Source organism: Chrysochloris asiatica, unplaced genomic scaffold, assembly GCF_000296735.1.
Source record: "Chrysochloris asiatica unplaced genomic scaffold, ChrAsi1.0 scaffold00054, whole genome shotgun sequence".
NCBI lineage: Eukaryota > Metazoa > Chordata > Mammalia > Afrosoricida > Chrysochloridae > Chrysochloris > Chrysochloris asiatica.
In genome coordinates this window covers 9184684-9201061 of record NW_006408572.1, presented here as the reverse complement: position 1 = coordinate 9201061, position 16378 = coordinate 9184684, and the positions used below count along the sequence as shown (strand labels likewise).

Sequence of the window (16378 nt, the reverse complement as noted above, 5' to 3'; positions counted from 1 at the left end):
TTGGTATGTTTGGAGAGGAGAAACATTTCAGGTGCTGCTGCTGCTACTACTATTCTAGGGGTCCCTGCTCCAGGAACAGTATTCTCGGCCTCTCTGCCAGAGCCCAGCTAGAGACACCGACTGGGCAGAGGCTGGGCCTGAAGCTGAAGCAGGATCCTCAAACAGGTTCAGCAAATACCTCTACTTCTGCCGTGAGACTTTTTCTGTAGTTGAGCCCTTAAGGTTTTTAGCTGAAAGCAATAGAAACAAGCGCTGGCAGATTTAAGTAGAAAAAGTGTTTATTAGAAAGTCATCGTAGTTTCCAGAGTTACCAGGAAAGCTGGTTAACCAAGCTCAGGAAACAAGCCAAGCCAGGTCAAGGAAACTGCAGCCTGGCTCAGAGCCAGAACTCACTGCAGATCTGTCCTGATGAGGACAGGCTCACCACAAGACACAGGCACATACATGGTCAGTTCCACTGGTCAAGAGCTACACTGGGGGCCGTTGCTGCCTCCGGGATAGATGTTCTACTGATTTTGCTGTTTTGCCTTGTTGTTGTTGTTAAGTGCCATTGAGTCGGTTCCAACCCATAGAGACTCTGTGTAGGGTTTCGGAGCAGCGGCTGGTGAGCTTGAACTGCCGACCTTGTGGTTCAAACAACTTGCAGTCCAGTGCATTAACCCACAGCACCACCCCTTGATAGCCCTCAAATCAAAGTCCGAGGAGGCATTGGTCTACTGGCTCAACCTTTAAGGGATTCTGGGAATGATAAATTTCTGGCTCTGGAGCTTTTACAGTGGATGGATACTTTACCTCCTCCTACTATGCATATAGGAGCTCTGGTCGTGGTTACGAATTGGGCTGCGAACCTCAAGGTCAGCAGTTCGAAACTACCAGCTGTTCTGTGAGAGACAAATGAGGCTTTCTGCTCCTGTAAAGAATTACAGCCTCAGAAACCCTATGAGGGGTCACTATGAGTTGGAACCAACTCTACGGCACACCACCACCACTATGGATATGATAAAAAATTCCTCAGACGTGGGGTTAGATCCTGGGCAGCCAAGTGACAACAAATGCCATAGCAGTGGCAGCTTTGTCTATGAGCCTTTGATGATAGCTGAGACTTGTTTATTTTTTGTATATTCTTAAGTCATGTTTGGGTTAGCCAGTCAGCAATTCTTGAGTCACTGATATCTGTTCATGGCTAACAAATATTTATGGAGCCCCCACTAATATGCGAGAGTCTGTACAAGGCAATTTTTATTATACACAGAGGAAATTCTATCTGGATACAAGGAATGTACTGTGTTCTGTCTGACCCAGCATTATTTTACAGTAACAATGTAACGACAATGAACTGCAATGGAAGAACAGGCAGAGTTTCTCAGAAAGCAGAAAAAAAAAGTCTGTATTACAGCATCCAGTCAGTCAGTCAGTGCAGGAACTGCTCTGTGTCAGGCCGTGTGCTTGTGGGGACACAGGATGAAGAGGATGGAACAGATTATGTGTGCACAACCAAACCCACTTATACAGCAAGCCCAGCAAGCAGGTACACATCAGCCAGCTGAGCAAAGGCCAATTAATTTTGCCCAAGAGGGACATGGGGCAATGGTGGTTCCGTGGTAGAATTCTCTGGGTGGTGCAAATGATTATGCATTCAACTGCTAGATGGAAAGTCAGGAGTTCTAACCACCTAGAGGTGCATTGGATCATATGGATGCGAAAGCTGGACGGTGAAAAAGGAAGATTGTAGAAGAATTGATACCTCTGAGTTGTGGTGTTAGAGGAGAATACTGAAAGTGCCATGGACATCCAAAAGAACCAATAGATCTGTTTTGGAAGAAGAGGCAGCCAGAGTGCTCCTTGGAGGCCAAGATGGCTAGGCTTCGTCTCTCATACTTTGGACATATTGTCCAGAGAGAACAGTCGCTGGAGAAGGATGTCATGCTGGGTAAGGTGGAGGGTCAGAGAAAAAGAGGAAGACCCCCAACGAGATGGATCAGCCAGGTGGCATCATTGATGGCCTCAAGTGTGGCGGCAGTAGTGAGGTTGGCCCAGGATTGGACATTGTTTCGTTCTGCTGTGCATGGGGTCGCTATGAGTCGGTTCCGACTCGATGGCACCTGACAACAACAACAGAGGTGCATTGGAAGACAGGCCTGGTGATCTGCTTCAGAAAGATCTGCCAAGGACTTGAAAACCCTATGAACTAGTTCTCTCTATACACGGGGCCACCTTGACTAGAACAGATTCAATGGCAACTAACAACAACATGTGGGAGGTCCAGGTTTGATTCCCAGCCAATGTACCGCATGCCCAGTCACCTCTTATCTGCCAATGAAGGCTTTTGTGTGGCTATAATGCTGAATAGGTTTTATGGGAGCTTCCAGACCAAGATGGACTAGAAAGAAAGGCCTGGCGATTTTCTTCTGAAAATCAACTAATGAAAACCCTCTAGGTCACAATGGAGCCGTCTGCAACTAATCATAGGGATGGTGCAGGACCAGGCAGAGTGCTTCATTCTGCTGTGTGCATGGGATCACCATGAGTAAGGAGCCCACTAGATGACAGCTAGCAAGATGTTCAACCTTAACAAAAGGCTAAAAGATAGCACTTAAGCTCAGAGCTTGGATCTTCCAAGGTGCAGCTATTGCCTTCTCCCTGTCTGGAGGAAAGAAGAGTGAAGAAAATTGAAGACACATGGAAACAACTAGTCCAGTGGCCCAATGGACCATGTGAACATCAGCTCCCGTGACTCTGAGAACATAAGAGCTAGATTGTGCCCGGCCACCACTTACCCACTGATCTGAAATGGGTCACGTTAGGATCACAAAGTCCTGGACAGAGTGGGACAAAAATGTGGAACAACACTCAAAATCATAAAAAAGACCAGGTTTCTTGGCTGATAGAGACTGGTGGAACCCCCAAGTCTATGACCCTCAGTCACCCTTCAGGTCTGGATGAGTACTCACTCCATGGCTCAGTTTTCAGAAAAACAATCGATAGGTTTATGGACGCTAACACTAGGGAGGTACAAAGATTTTAGAATAATCAACCATTTTAGATCCAAAGGGCAGCATTTACTTAAGGACAAAGTTCATAGGGTTAGGGAAGAAGGAGGCATGGGAACAGGAAGCATAAGGAGGAAGTGGGATCAGAGATGTTACATTGTGGGGCTTGCAATTGTTGACATGAAACAAAATATGTATGAATTATTGAATGGAAAACTGATATTTTGATGTATGTTGTTGTTGTTAAGTGCCATCAAGTCTATTCCAACCCATAGCGACCCTGTATAGGGTTTCCAAGGAGTGGCTGGTGAGCTTGAACTGCCAACTTTGCAGTTCAAATGACTTTGCAGTCTGACGCATGAGCCCACAGCGCCATACCAGGATGCCTTTTCAATGTTGTTGTTGTTGTTAAGTGCCGTCGAGTTGATTCCGACCCATAGCAACCCTGTATAGGGTTTCCAAAGAGCAATTGGAAGCTTGAACCATCGACCTTGCAGTTCAAACGACTTTGCAGTCTAACGCATTAGCCCACAGCACCACACCAGGACCCAATTCACAATTAAAAGTTAAAAAAAGAGCTAGAGTCTTCCAACCAGGGGGTAGGGCTTTAATAGTTAGCAGATGTTTGCAAGCTTTTCTCATTATCTCTAGCATCTCCTGCTACGCACACACATTTTGCACCCAGAGGTCAAAGAAATCTTCTGAAAACAGTCTGCTTTGTTTCTGGTTCTGGTTTTTCACCACATCACATGGTGGTTCCAACTCCTTGCTGATTCCTCTCATCTTTGTGGTTAGACTATTGTGCCCTGTATTGGCCGGGTCAACTCAGACTCTGGCTACAGGACCCCTCACCAGCCCCAGCTCTCCTCACCAGCCCTTTCCACAGATAAGCTGCCACCAGGTGATCCTTAGTATATGATGCTCTGAGTATATGCTGTTTTTCCAGCTATATACTCAACTTCCTGCATCTCCAAGTCCTACCTGTACTTACAAGATGAGTTCATACCCCATCTGTACCTGATGACTCAGCTTTTAAAATCCCCTGTGTTCACCTTCTCACATATTTAGCTGACACTTGATCATTCATTTACTTTTTCATCCAACAAAACTGAATGATGGTCCCATGTGCCAGGTGCTGTGCTGGGTGTGGTGATGCAGAGAGACAAAGGCTCCTGCCCTCAATATTTTCTGTCTTTAAAGACAGTTGCTATCAAGTCAACTTTGATTCAAGTCAATTCTAACTCATGTCCGTTCTTATGTATGTTGATTCACATTTATGACCATCCCATGTGTTGCAGAGTAGAACTTCATTCTATTGAATTTTCCGTGGGTATGGCCTTTTGAACGATCACCAGATTTTTCTTCTGAGTCTCCTTTGGGTGGATTTGAACCACTGATCTTTCATTTAGTAGTCAAACATCTAGCCATTTGTGCCACCAAGGGACTCCTCAATGGAAAATGCTCACCAAATAAAAACCAAACTGCCTTTGACCCAGTAACTCCATATCTGGGTATATACCCAAGAGAGTTCAAAGCAGGGTCACAAACAGATACGTGTACACTAAAATACATGCAATCACACAATGAAATATCTTTCAGTCACAAGTAAAAAATGAAATTTTGATGACATACTACAGTATGGAAAAACCTTGAAATCATGCTGAGTCAAACAAGCCAGATAAAAAATGATAAGTTTGCCGAAGGGGTTCTGAGTTTCTCTTTGGGGTGATGAAAACTTTGGGGCATGAATAGTGGTTGATGATAGCACACATAGTGAATGTAATTGATGGCACTGAATTATACACTTAAAAATGGCAAACTTTTGTATGTTATACCACAGTAAAAATTTAAAAACAAAAATCTCAATCCACAATAAAAACAAAGATGGCATTCAGTGAAAAAACTATAATGATTTAATGCAAACATAGCTGAGTCGCTAGTGATCAAAAATGGAATGTAATTGGCATTATGAACATGCCACTTGTTTTTATTCAGCATCATAAATCAGTAATGTACTTATAAAAAAAGAAAAATCTAACTGAACTTGTGACAAGGACCATGAAAGGAAGGTTGTATGAAGTAGGCCACAAGAAGATGTCACAGGGCCATGTGTATGCCGATGGATTTGAGTTTGGAGACGGTCTCCCTGAAGAAGGTCCATTTACACAAAGAATCTCAAGTTGTAGTTAACCAGGGAAAATGCAACACCAGAAGCCAGGTGAGGTCCAGGGGTGGGAAAGACCTTACAGAACATGGTAAGGGATGGGACAGTGGCCCATGATGAAAACATACTGAACATTTGGAGATTATCCTGTGTACAGGGAAACCATTAGACCATACATAGTTAAGCTCTGCTAGCGTAGTTACAAATCGAGTTGCGAACCGCAAGCTCAGCAGTTCAAAACTACCAGCTATTTTGCAAGAGAAAGATGAGGATTTCTGCTCCTGTAAAGATTTACAGCCTCAGAAACCCTGTACAGGGTCACTATGAGTCGGAACCGACTCCACGGCACATAACTACCAAGCAAAGAAGGGATGAGACTTGAGTTTGAAAAGATCACTCAGTACAGACAGGCAGGAGCAACAGAGGAGGCAGGGAGTCTGGTTAGAGGCTCCTTCAGGCACCCAGGTGAGAGATGATGACTATTTGGGCTGAGGAAGAAACAGTGGGATCAGAGATACATGGACCTGAAGAGCAACAAGATTAGAAAACAGACCAATGGCAGCCAGCTAGAAAGATTTGAGCATCTGAGTGCGTATGTAGTTGTTGTTGTTAAGTGCCAGCAAGTCGGTTCTGACTCAAAGCGACCCTGTATAAGGTTTCCAAGGAGCAGCTGGTGGGTTTGAACTGCCGACCTTGTAGTTCGCAGTCCAGTGTTGATCCTACAGAGCCACACCAGGAAAACATGAGAGCTAGGTGGTGCCCGGCTCCCACTACCAACTGCTCTGAAAGTTGGGTATGATTGACATATATTGAGATGGGAAGACTAGGGAGGAAAAGGTTTGAGACCAAGATCAAGAATTCAGTTCCACTTTATCCAGTAAAGTAAAGACAAAAAGTAAAGATGGGGAGAAAAATTTCAGGAACCATATATGCAATAATAATCTAATATCCAAAAAATATATAAAACTTCTACAACTTAACAACAACAAAAAACAAACAAACAAATAATCCAACTTAAACATGGATAAAGAACCTGAGCAGACTTTTCACCAAGGAGGATATTCAAATGGCCAACAAGCCCATGAGAAGATGCTTGACATCATCAGTCATTACTCACTGCCACTGAGTTGATTGTGACTCATAATCATGCTGTTGAGGCTGTAAATCAATGAGGTAAGGGAGCAAAAAGCCTTACCTTTCTCCCTCAGAGCAACTGGTGGGTTTAAACTTCCAACCTTGTAGTTAGCAGCTCCACTGGGACTTATCAATTGCTTTTATTAAATGCAGTGCATTCATTTCTGTACAGGGTTTCTAAGGCTGTAAATCTTCACAGGAGCAGAAAGCTTCCCCTTTCTCCCAGGGAGCCACTGGTGGATTCAAACTGCTGACCTTGCAGTTAGCAACCCAACTCATAACCCACTATGCCACCAGTACTCCTTGGGCTCCTCATTAGTCATTAAGAAAATGCCAATCAAAGCCACAAGGAGATATCACTTGTCACCCACTAGAATGGCTATGATTTAAAAAACAGAAAACAACAGATGTTGGCCAGGATACAAATAAAATAGAATTCTCAGTTATAGCTGGTGGGATTGTGAAATGGTACAGGTGGTAGAAAAGTTTGGCAGTTCCTCAAAAATTTAAGCATAGGATTATCCAAAAATTCCACTCCGAGGCAAATAAAAAACAAAAAATAACCCATTAGCATCAAATAGATTCTAATTTATAGTGACCCCATATGCTACATACAAGAACTCTATAGAGGTCTCTTGGTTATAATCTGGTTTGTGTGTGTGTGGACTGGGTGACGGTTTATAGAGCAGATCAGTTTTCCATTAAACAATTCATATACATTTTATTGATCTCATTGATTGCAATTGGCTGTAATCTTTATGGAAGCAGACTGTCACAACTTTGTTCCATGGTGAGTTTGAAATGCTAACTTTTAGGTTAGTTGTTATTGTTAACAACAACAACATATGGATTTGAACCACCAACCTTGTGGTCAACAGTCCAGCGCTTATCCTACAGCCCCACACCAGGCTAGTAGTTAAGCACAAATTCTTTGCAGCGCCCAGGAATTAAAAGCAGGATCACGAACAGATACTTGTATATTAGTGTTGCTTGCAGCAATATTCACAATAGCCAAAAGATGGAAACAGTCTATCTGCCAATCAACAGATGAATAAATAAATACAAAGTGGACCTACATATAATGGAATATTTTTGCTAGATGCCCTTGAGTCCGGTTCTGACTCCTAATGACTCTGTATATGGTGTCCAAGACTGTAAATCTTTATGGAAGCAGAAAGTCTCGCCTTCCTCCAATGAGAAGCTAGTGGGTTTGCCAAGCTTGCAGTCCAGTGCTTAACCTACAATGCCATCAGCACTCTGGAGAAATGAAGTCCTGTTACAGGCTACAACATGGATAAATCCGGAAGCCAATATGCTGAGTGAAATAAGTCAGTCACAAAAGGACAAAAATTGTATGATCCCAGTTATACGAGATATCTAAAATAGGTAAATGTATCGAGATCAAATTTTATCAGTGGTTTCCAGAGCAGATAGGAAGACGAGAGGGAGAAAGGAAGACACAGTGTTTAGGAAACACTGACCTTCTGTTAGGGTGATGGAAAATATTTGGAAACAGGGGTGATGGTTGAGCAACATGATGAACATAATTAATGTCATAAAATTATATGTGTGAAGATTGTTGAAATGGCTTGTATCTTGTTATCTATACATTTACAACAATACAAATAAATTTAGGAAAAAGTAATTACCCTCGAGCAGCCAAAACAGGGAGTGTCTAGGGAGCCTAGGAATGGCATATCAGATGTGGGGCACTCAAATCCTACGGTGGCTGCAAGTGGTATTTTGGTCACTGAGTATAAGTAACCTGCAGAGACAGACATGAAGCAAATAACTAGGTAAATCATGATGTGTGTATGCAGGGGCTATGAATGGGAATTTGGGAATCAAATTCAAAAAGGCCTATCTAATTGGGCACTAGGAGTGACAGGCTGGTCAGGGAAGATAACTTTGATTTGACACCTGAAAGATAAGTAAGAATAAAGAAATTGTAAACCCTTAAACTTCTGGCTGTTATAGATTGAATTTTGTACCCCAAAAACACAGGCTGGATTTATGACCTCTGTATATATGAATATGATCCTGTTTGCAAATAGGAGCTCTCTTTTGTTATGTTAATGAGGCTCTACCAAAGTAGGGAGGATCCTAGAAGAATTGATGCCTTTGAGTTGTGGTGTTGGAGGAGAATACTGAAAGTGCCATGGACTGCCAAAAGAACCAATAGATCTGTTTTGGAAGAAGTGCAGCCAGAGTGCTCCTTGGAGGCCAGGATGGCTAAGCTTCGTCTCTCCTACTTTGGACATATTGTCCGGAGGAAACAGTCGCTGGAGAAGGATGTCATGCTGGGTAGGGTGGAGGGTCAGAGAAAAAGAGGAAGACCCCCAACGAGATGGATCAGCCAGGTGGCATCATTGATGGACTCAAGTGTGGCAGCAGTAGTGAGGTTGGCCCAGGATTGGACATTGTTTCGTTCTGCTGTGCATGGTGTCGCTATGAGTCGGTTCCGACTCGATGGCACCTGACAACAACAACAACAACAACTAAAGTAGGGAGAGCTCTAAACCTAATTTTTGTTCTGATAAAAGAAGACAGACACAGACTCAGACACATATAAGAGAAGAGAATCTGTGATGATGGAGGCAGATGCTTATACAAACTCAGGAATGGCAAGAATCACTGACAACTGCTAGAAGCCGAAAGACAAACATGGATCTACGTCTAAAACCAGCTCCTTGAATTTGAATTTCTAGTCACCTGAGCTGTTAGAAAATATATCTCTACTCTTGAAAGCCATCCACTTATAGTATTCTGTTATGGTAGCCCTAGACAGTGATCAATTAATTTTGACAAGTGTGCAAAAATCAATTAAATGGGGAGAAGAACAGTTTTTTCAGCCAATGGCAATGGGATAACATGTAAACAAATGAAGTTGGACTTCTGTCTCATACTGTATTCTAAAGTTATCTCAGCTAGACCACAGATTTAAATGCAACAGCTAAAACTTTAAAATTCTTAGGGGAAAAACAAATAAACCACATAGGCCTAAATCTCTGACCTTGGATTAGACGATACTTTCTTACATACTACAACAAAAGATATGACAAAAACAAGGAACCAAAGAAAAATAGATACATTGGATTTTATAAAAACTTAAAATGTCTATGCTGCAAAAGATACTATTGAGAAAGTGAAAAGATAACCCACAGAAGGGAAAACATTTGCAAATCACATATATATAAGGGACTTGTACTTTGTTTTGTTTTGTTTTTAATCCAAAATATATTTTAAAAACTCTCACAACTCAACAATAAAAAGACAAGCCAATTAAAAACGGGCAGACTGGAATCAACATTTCTCCAAAGAAGATATACAAAAGGCCAATAGATATAGTTCCTCAAAATGTTAAACTAAGAGGTACCATTTGACCCAGGAGTTCTAGGTATACATCCAAATTAACTGGAAACACACGTTCACATAAAAACCTTTATATGAATGTTCATCAAACTATTATTTATAATAGCCAAAAAATAGAAACAGCTCAAATGACTATCAACTAATGAGTAGGTAAACAAAATGTGACATATCCACCCTCCCCCCCAAAAAAGTGACATATACAAACAATGGAATATTTATCTTCAATGGAAAGGAATAAAGTGTTGATATTGTTGTTAAGCTGGTTCTGACTCACAGTGATCCTATAAAGGGTTTCTAAGGGGTGACTAGTGAATTTGAACTGCCAACCTTACGGTTCAAACTGACTTAAATGTTGAGTGTTTATCCTACAGTACCACACCCAGGACTCCATTCTAACTAAGCATTAGTGAGCAGAAATGGACTGGTATTGGTCATTTTGAATCAGATAATCATATTATTTACATGATGGAAATGATAAATTGAAGAGGAATAGCTTCACATTCATTGTCAAAAAGGACATTTCAAAACTTACCTTGAAGTATGATGCTGTCTGTGATAGGATAATATCCATATGCTTACAAGGAATACCACTATTATTCACATTTGCCCACTAACCACTAAAGCCAGTGATGAAGAAATTGAAGAATTCTATCAACCTCTCCAGTTTGAAATTGATTAAACGTACAATCAAGTTACATTGATAATTACTGGTGATTGCAATGTGAAAGTTGGAAACAAAGAGGAAGGATCTGTAGTTAGAAAATGTAACTGGTGATAGAAATGATGCTGGAAATCATATGATAGAATTTTGCAAGGCCAGTGACTTACTCATTGCAAATACCTTTTAAAAACAACATAAAAAGTGGCTATAAATATGGACCTCACCAGATGGAATACACAGGAATCAAATTGACTCCATCTGTGGAGAAGTTCAACATCATCAGCCAAAAGAAGGCTGGGGGAAGACTGTGGAAAAGACCAGTGTGTCCAGAGTAGTAGCCACATTTAACATAAAAGAAATAGGGAAAGTTCATTTTAATAATGTATTTTATTTAACCCAACATTGCCGTAAGGCCAATTTGTGGCGTATGTAATTTGCTATCTCAGAGTCTGTTAACTCCTGCTAGTTACCCTTTGACCTTGTAACTGACAAACAAGACTGTTCCTATCTTTTCACTCAGTTTCTCAACAGTTAAGGCACTCACTGGCTCTCCTAGCTATGCCATATGTTTTCCTTGATAAGAACCCATTACTTATCTTGTAACTTACTCTCACTGATTGTAATTGCTCCTTGCCCCAACCTGCTATGACCTATGTGGGGGCCTGTGATGAAAACTTTTCCCTTTCCCTTCCCATCCTGCTAAGGCACTAAAAAACTGACCAATAAGATTTCAGTTCATGAAATCTCGCTAACCCCACCCTGCTTACCATACATGAGTCCTCATCTACAACTCCAACTCGTTGTCTTTTCCCTGAGTGCAATCCCCTGTTGCATATGGCATGCTATGCTTTCTCCTTTGAGGCCTACAGGTAATAAATTCAATTTGAATCTCACTTTCTTGGGCCACACCTGACAGGATGATCCAAGACACCCATAGACCCATATTTTATGTTTTCTAACACACCCATATTTTGTCATTTCAAAATAAATGAGATATTTTACATTTAAAAAAAAATACTACTTACAATCCAATGTGTTTGTTTTATTATTGTGTCAAGTTTAAAAGATCTAGCCACATGTAGCTAAAGGCTATTGAATAGTACAAATCTAGAGAATGGACATATGAGGATTGATTGTGTTTAACTTTGAACTCTTCTGGATATTTCATGGAGTCCTGGGGTGGTGTTGTAGGATAAGCACTGGAACTCTAGCTGCAAGGTTGGTCTCACCAGTCATTCCTTGGAAACCCTATACAAGGTTGCAATGATTCAGAACCTACTAGATAGCACTTAGCTATCAACATTAACGTATATTTGATATTTTTCATAAGAAACTTCTGTACGATTTCATTTATTCAAAGTTCAGAAAGAGGCAATTCCAATCAATGGTGATTCACACAGGCAATGGGAAAAAATGAAACTCCCTCTTTTTCCCCACGCTCCCCTGGTGACCCGAGGTATGGCCAGCTCCCACCTTCACCAACTCCCCAGCGCAGCCCTTGGGAGTTCAGAGCCAAGAGGTTGGGAGCCATGCCAATTTGAGACAGGGCCTATGGAGCCAGGATTCAGGCGGGCTCAGCCCCAGTTCTACAGAACCCGCAGAGCCATCAGCCCAACATTTAATAAGCAGTCACCCTGTCCCCAGCTTCCTGTGGTCCTAACAGACACTGAAACCAGCTGTATCAAGGGCCCCCATGATTTACTTCTGGATTGAGTGCCCTGAACATAGATAACATCAAGGCCAACAGGAACTGCGCCTAGGGCCAGGAACTCTGCTGTCACATCCCTCCCACATCCACCTCGTGAGCTCCTTGGCTTGCAGGAGCCCCCAGAGTTTTCTCCTTTCCAGGTCCAACAGCTGCACTGTTTTGTTTTTGTTTGGGGGTTTGGGTTTTTCTTTTTGATGTTTATTCTTTCTCCTCCTTCTATTTATTTTTCCATTTCCTTGAATTTTATCCTTTCTAGCTCCACTTTTGTTTCTGATTCTTCTCTACTGTTTCTCGTTTCCCCTCTTCTCCCCTAGGTCCCTCCCCCACCCCCACCCCCACCTTTTGGTATTTCTTTACTACTCTCTATTTTTATCCTTCTTTTCCTTGTTTTTTTTCTAAGTTACTTTTTTCTTCCTTTCATTTCCCTTCTTATTTTTCTCTTCTATAGCTCCATTTTCCTGTCCCTCTTGTCTTTATAGTTATTATATTCTTTTTTTCTAGTTGCTACCTGTTTTTATTTCTTTTTTTCTCTCCATATATATATATATTTTTCATTGTTGGTTCCTTGTTTGTTTATTCTGTTTTATTTTCTTGTGTGTATGAGGGCAGAGGGATTTTCTCTTTCCCACCCAACAGGAAACAGCAAATGTGCCCATACAGCCCAGTTACAACCATACCCTATGCAGTTCCATCCACTAGGCAAGAGTTAATACCAGCGCTGATACAAATTGATCAATGATAGCAGGCAACACCAGTCAAACCCACCCTAAACGGAGATGTATGAACGGCAAATGAGAATGACATACATGCTTCCATTCTCTAAATATGCCCACACGAGACAGTTGGTGAGAGCCTAAGAACACATCAACATGCAGTCATCAATTAAATACAACTATGATAATCCCACAATTACCCAGAGACAACAGATAATTTTAGTTCACATGAAGAAACAAGAGCGAATGACTCTCTCTCTCTCTCTCTCTCTCTCTCTCTCTCTCTCCTCTCTTCTTTCTGCCTTCTGCCTTCTCTCTCCAGCAGAGGTCACCTTCCTCTTCCTAACCCTGAATAAAAGTCTCTAGACGGGCAAAAAAAAAAAAAAGAAAAAAGAGTGAATGACTCAAACAAATGACCAAGATGCAGAGCCAGAAAATTTCTGAGGAAGAAAAGGTAATGAAACTAACTGAAGAAGGATTCAAAAGAATGATATTTAAGTACCTTCAAAAGATTGACAGAAAGATTGAGGAAAGAAAGGAGAACACAGAAAAACAAAACTTCAGAAGAATTCAGGAAAACACTACAAGAACAAACAGCTAAAATAAATGCAGATTTTGATACAATCCCAAACCTGCAATTAGAAACCCATAAGATTAATACTAAGGTTTAGAAATGGACAATACACTGAAAGGGCCATGGAGTAGGTGCAAAGCAATGGAAGCCCAAATAAGTGAGCTTGAAGATAAATCTCTCAATACTAATATGCTAGAAGAATAAAAAAAAAAAAAGAATAAAAAAATCTGAAGAAAGTATAAGAGCTATGTGGGATACTATTCAAAAAACAATTTGTGGGTGATCAGAATTCCAGAACAGGAAGAGACAATAAAAAACACAGAAAAAATTGTCGAAGACTTGTTGAAAGAAAACTTCTCTAACATCATGAAAGATGAGAAGATAAACATACAAGAAACTTCTGAGAGTGCAGGACCCTACCCAGAGAAACAGGGATGCCAGAGATGGAGGCAGAGACGATGATGTGGAGAAATGGAGCGATTGGGGACTCTAGACCCAGAGAGGGACGTGTGCTGATGACCAAGGAGTAGGCTTGCAGGGTATACTCTTGGTTGTTTGATGATGCATGGAGGGGATTGTAATCATGGCAGTGAAACAATATATGATAGGATGAATGTCAAGCTAATGTTCTCCCATGTAAACTATCACATACTTCACAATAAAACATTAAAAGAAAGAAACTGCTGAACAAACCCCAAGCAGGACAGATCCCAAAAGAAAATAACCAAGACATATCATAATCAAACTTTTCAAAATGAAAGACAAGGAAAAAATCCTGAGAGCAACTAGGAAAAAGAGTTTCTTATAAAGAAGAATCAATAAGACTAAGCTTTGATTTCTCAACAGAAACCATGTGTGAAGACAATGGAATGACATATACCAAACAGAAAGAAAAAAAATTGCCAACTGAAAATCAAATACTCAGCAAAGCTGTCCCTCTAACATGATTGCAAAATTAGTCCATTTCCAGATAAACAGAAATTAAAGGCATTTTTAATGATCAGACCTGAAGAGCAGAGATGTCAGCTTGAGGACTAAGGTGCGCCTGACCCAGGCCATGGTGTTTTCAATAGTCTCATATGGATGCGAAAGCTGGACAGTGAATAAGGAAGATCGTAGAAGAATTGATACCTTTGAGTTGTGGTGTTAGAGGAGAATACTGAAAGTGCCATGGACTGCCAAAAGAACCAATAGATCTGTTTTGGAAGAAGTGCAGCCAGAGTGCTCCTTGGAGGCCAGGATGGCTAAGCTTCGTCTCTCCTACTTTGGACATATTGTCCGGAGGAAACAATCATTGGAGAAGGATGTCATGCTGGGTAGGGTGGAGGGTCAGAGAAAAAGAGGAAGACCCCTAATGAGATGGATTGGCCAGGTGGCATCATTGATGGACTCAAGTGTGGCAGCGGTAGTGAGGTTGGCCCAGGATTGGACATTGTTTCGTTCTGCTGTGCATGGTGTCACTATGAGTCGGTTCCGACTCGATGGCACCTGACAACAACAACAATGATCAGACCAACTTCACAAAAAATACTAAAGGGTCTTTTTTGGGCTGAGAACCAACAACAGCAGATAACAGTCTGAGATTACCATGCATGACAACACCACCCAGAACTCAATCCAGATATAAAACTATTTAAAGTAAAACAAATATGCAAGACTGGAAACAGGGAACCAGAGATATTAAATAATATAATGAAGTCAACTACAAAGCAACAAGAAATAATAATGTAAGTATAGAACTTCCAAATAAGAAGAAATTCAAGTAGATTTCTAGAGAAAACACTGTTTTAAATAGGGGAGGAATTAATAAATTACAGGCTAACCTCAAAGAAAATTAATACACTTTCACATCAAAATAAAGAAAGAGGGAAACCAGAAAGATTTAGTAAACATTAACACGACAAAAAAAAAAAAGAAAGAAAGAAAAGAAAACCCACAAACAAAATGAATTCAGCATAGAAAATTAAATGGAACAAAGAAACAGCAGCATCACAAAAAAACCAACAAAATGATAGTGATTGAATTACAGTGACTGTAAATAGATTAGACGCACCTGTCAAGAGACAGCAAGCACAGAATGAATAAGAAACAGGATCCTTCAATATGCTGTCTACAAGTTGTTGTTGTTAAGTGTCATCGAGTCAGTTCTGACCCTTAGCGACCCTGTATAGGGTTTCCAAGGAGTGGCTGGTGAGATTGAACCACTGACCTTGCAGTGCAGCACATTAACCCACAGTGCCACACCAGGACTCTTGCTGTCTACAAGAGATACATCAAAAAGATAGAGACAGTCTAAATACCATCAACAGAAGAATGGTTAAACTTTGGTACATGCACCCAGTGGAATACTATGTAACGCTGAAGAATAACAATGATTTTGTGAAACACCTCACAACACAGATGAACCTGGAGGACATTACGCTAAGTGAAATTAGTCCATCACAGAAATTAAAATATCTATGAAACAAATGTTGTAAAATGTTAAGAAAAGGTGTTCCTAATAAAAGAAACAATGATGGTTACAGGGGAGGGGAAAGGGAAATTATTCAAGGGCTAGAACGTAGACACTGTTAAGATGGGTGACAGGGCAGACAATAAACAATAAGGTTAGTAGAGGAAAGATGAAGGTAGTGGGAAATACAGGGAAGAATGCAGTAATTAAAATGAATAGAGGGAGTCTTTCCTTTGGACGCTTTGGCTACAACCATGAGTATGCTCAGGCTTCAGAGAAGTTCTCCACTGTGACAAGAAGAAGGTCTGGTTGGACCCCAATGAGGCCAACGAAGTCAACAATGCCAAATCCTGTCAGCAAATCCGGAAACCAATCAAAGATGGCCTTATCATTCACGAGCTTGTTACTGTCCATTCTAGGACTCACTGCCGGAAAAAATACCTTAGCCCACTGCAAGGGAAGCCATATGGGCATGTTGTTGTTGTTGTCAGGTGCCATCGAGTCGGAACCGACTCATAGCGACACCATGCACAGCAGAACGAAACAATGTCCAATCCTGGGCCAACCTCACTACCGCTGCCACACTTGAGTCCATCAATGATGCCACCTG

General features: G+C 41.1%; 1 pseudogene; it reads left to right on the top strand.

Moving 5' to 3' along the window:
• The first annotated feature begins 5189 nt into the window (after nt 1–5189).
• LOC102821683 overlaps nt 5190–16378 on the top strand; it is a 13859-nt pseudogene continuing 2670 nt past the window's right edge.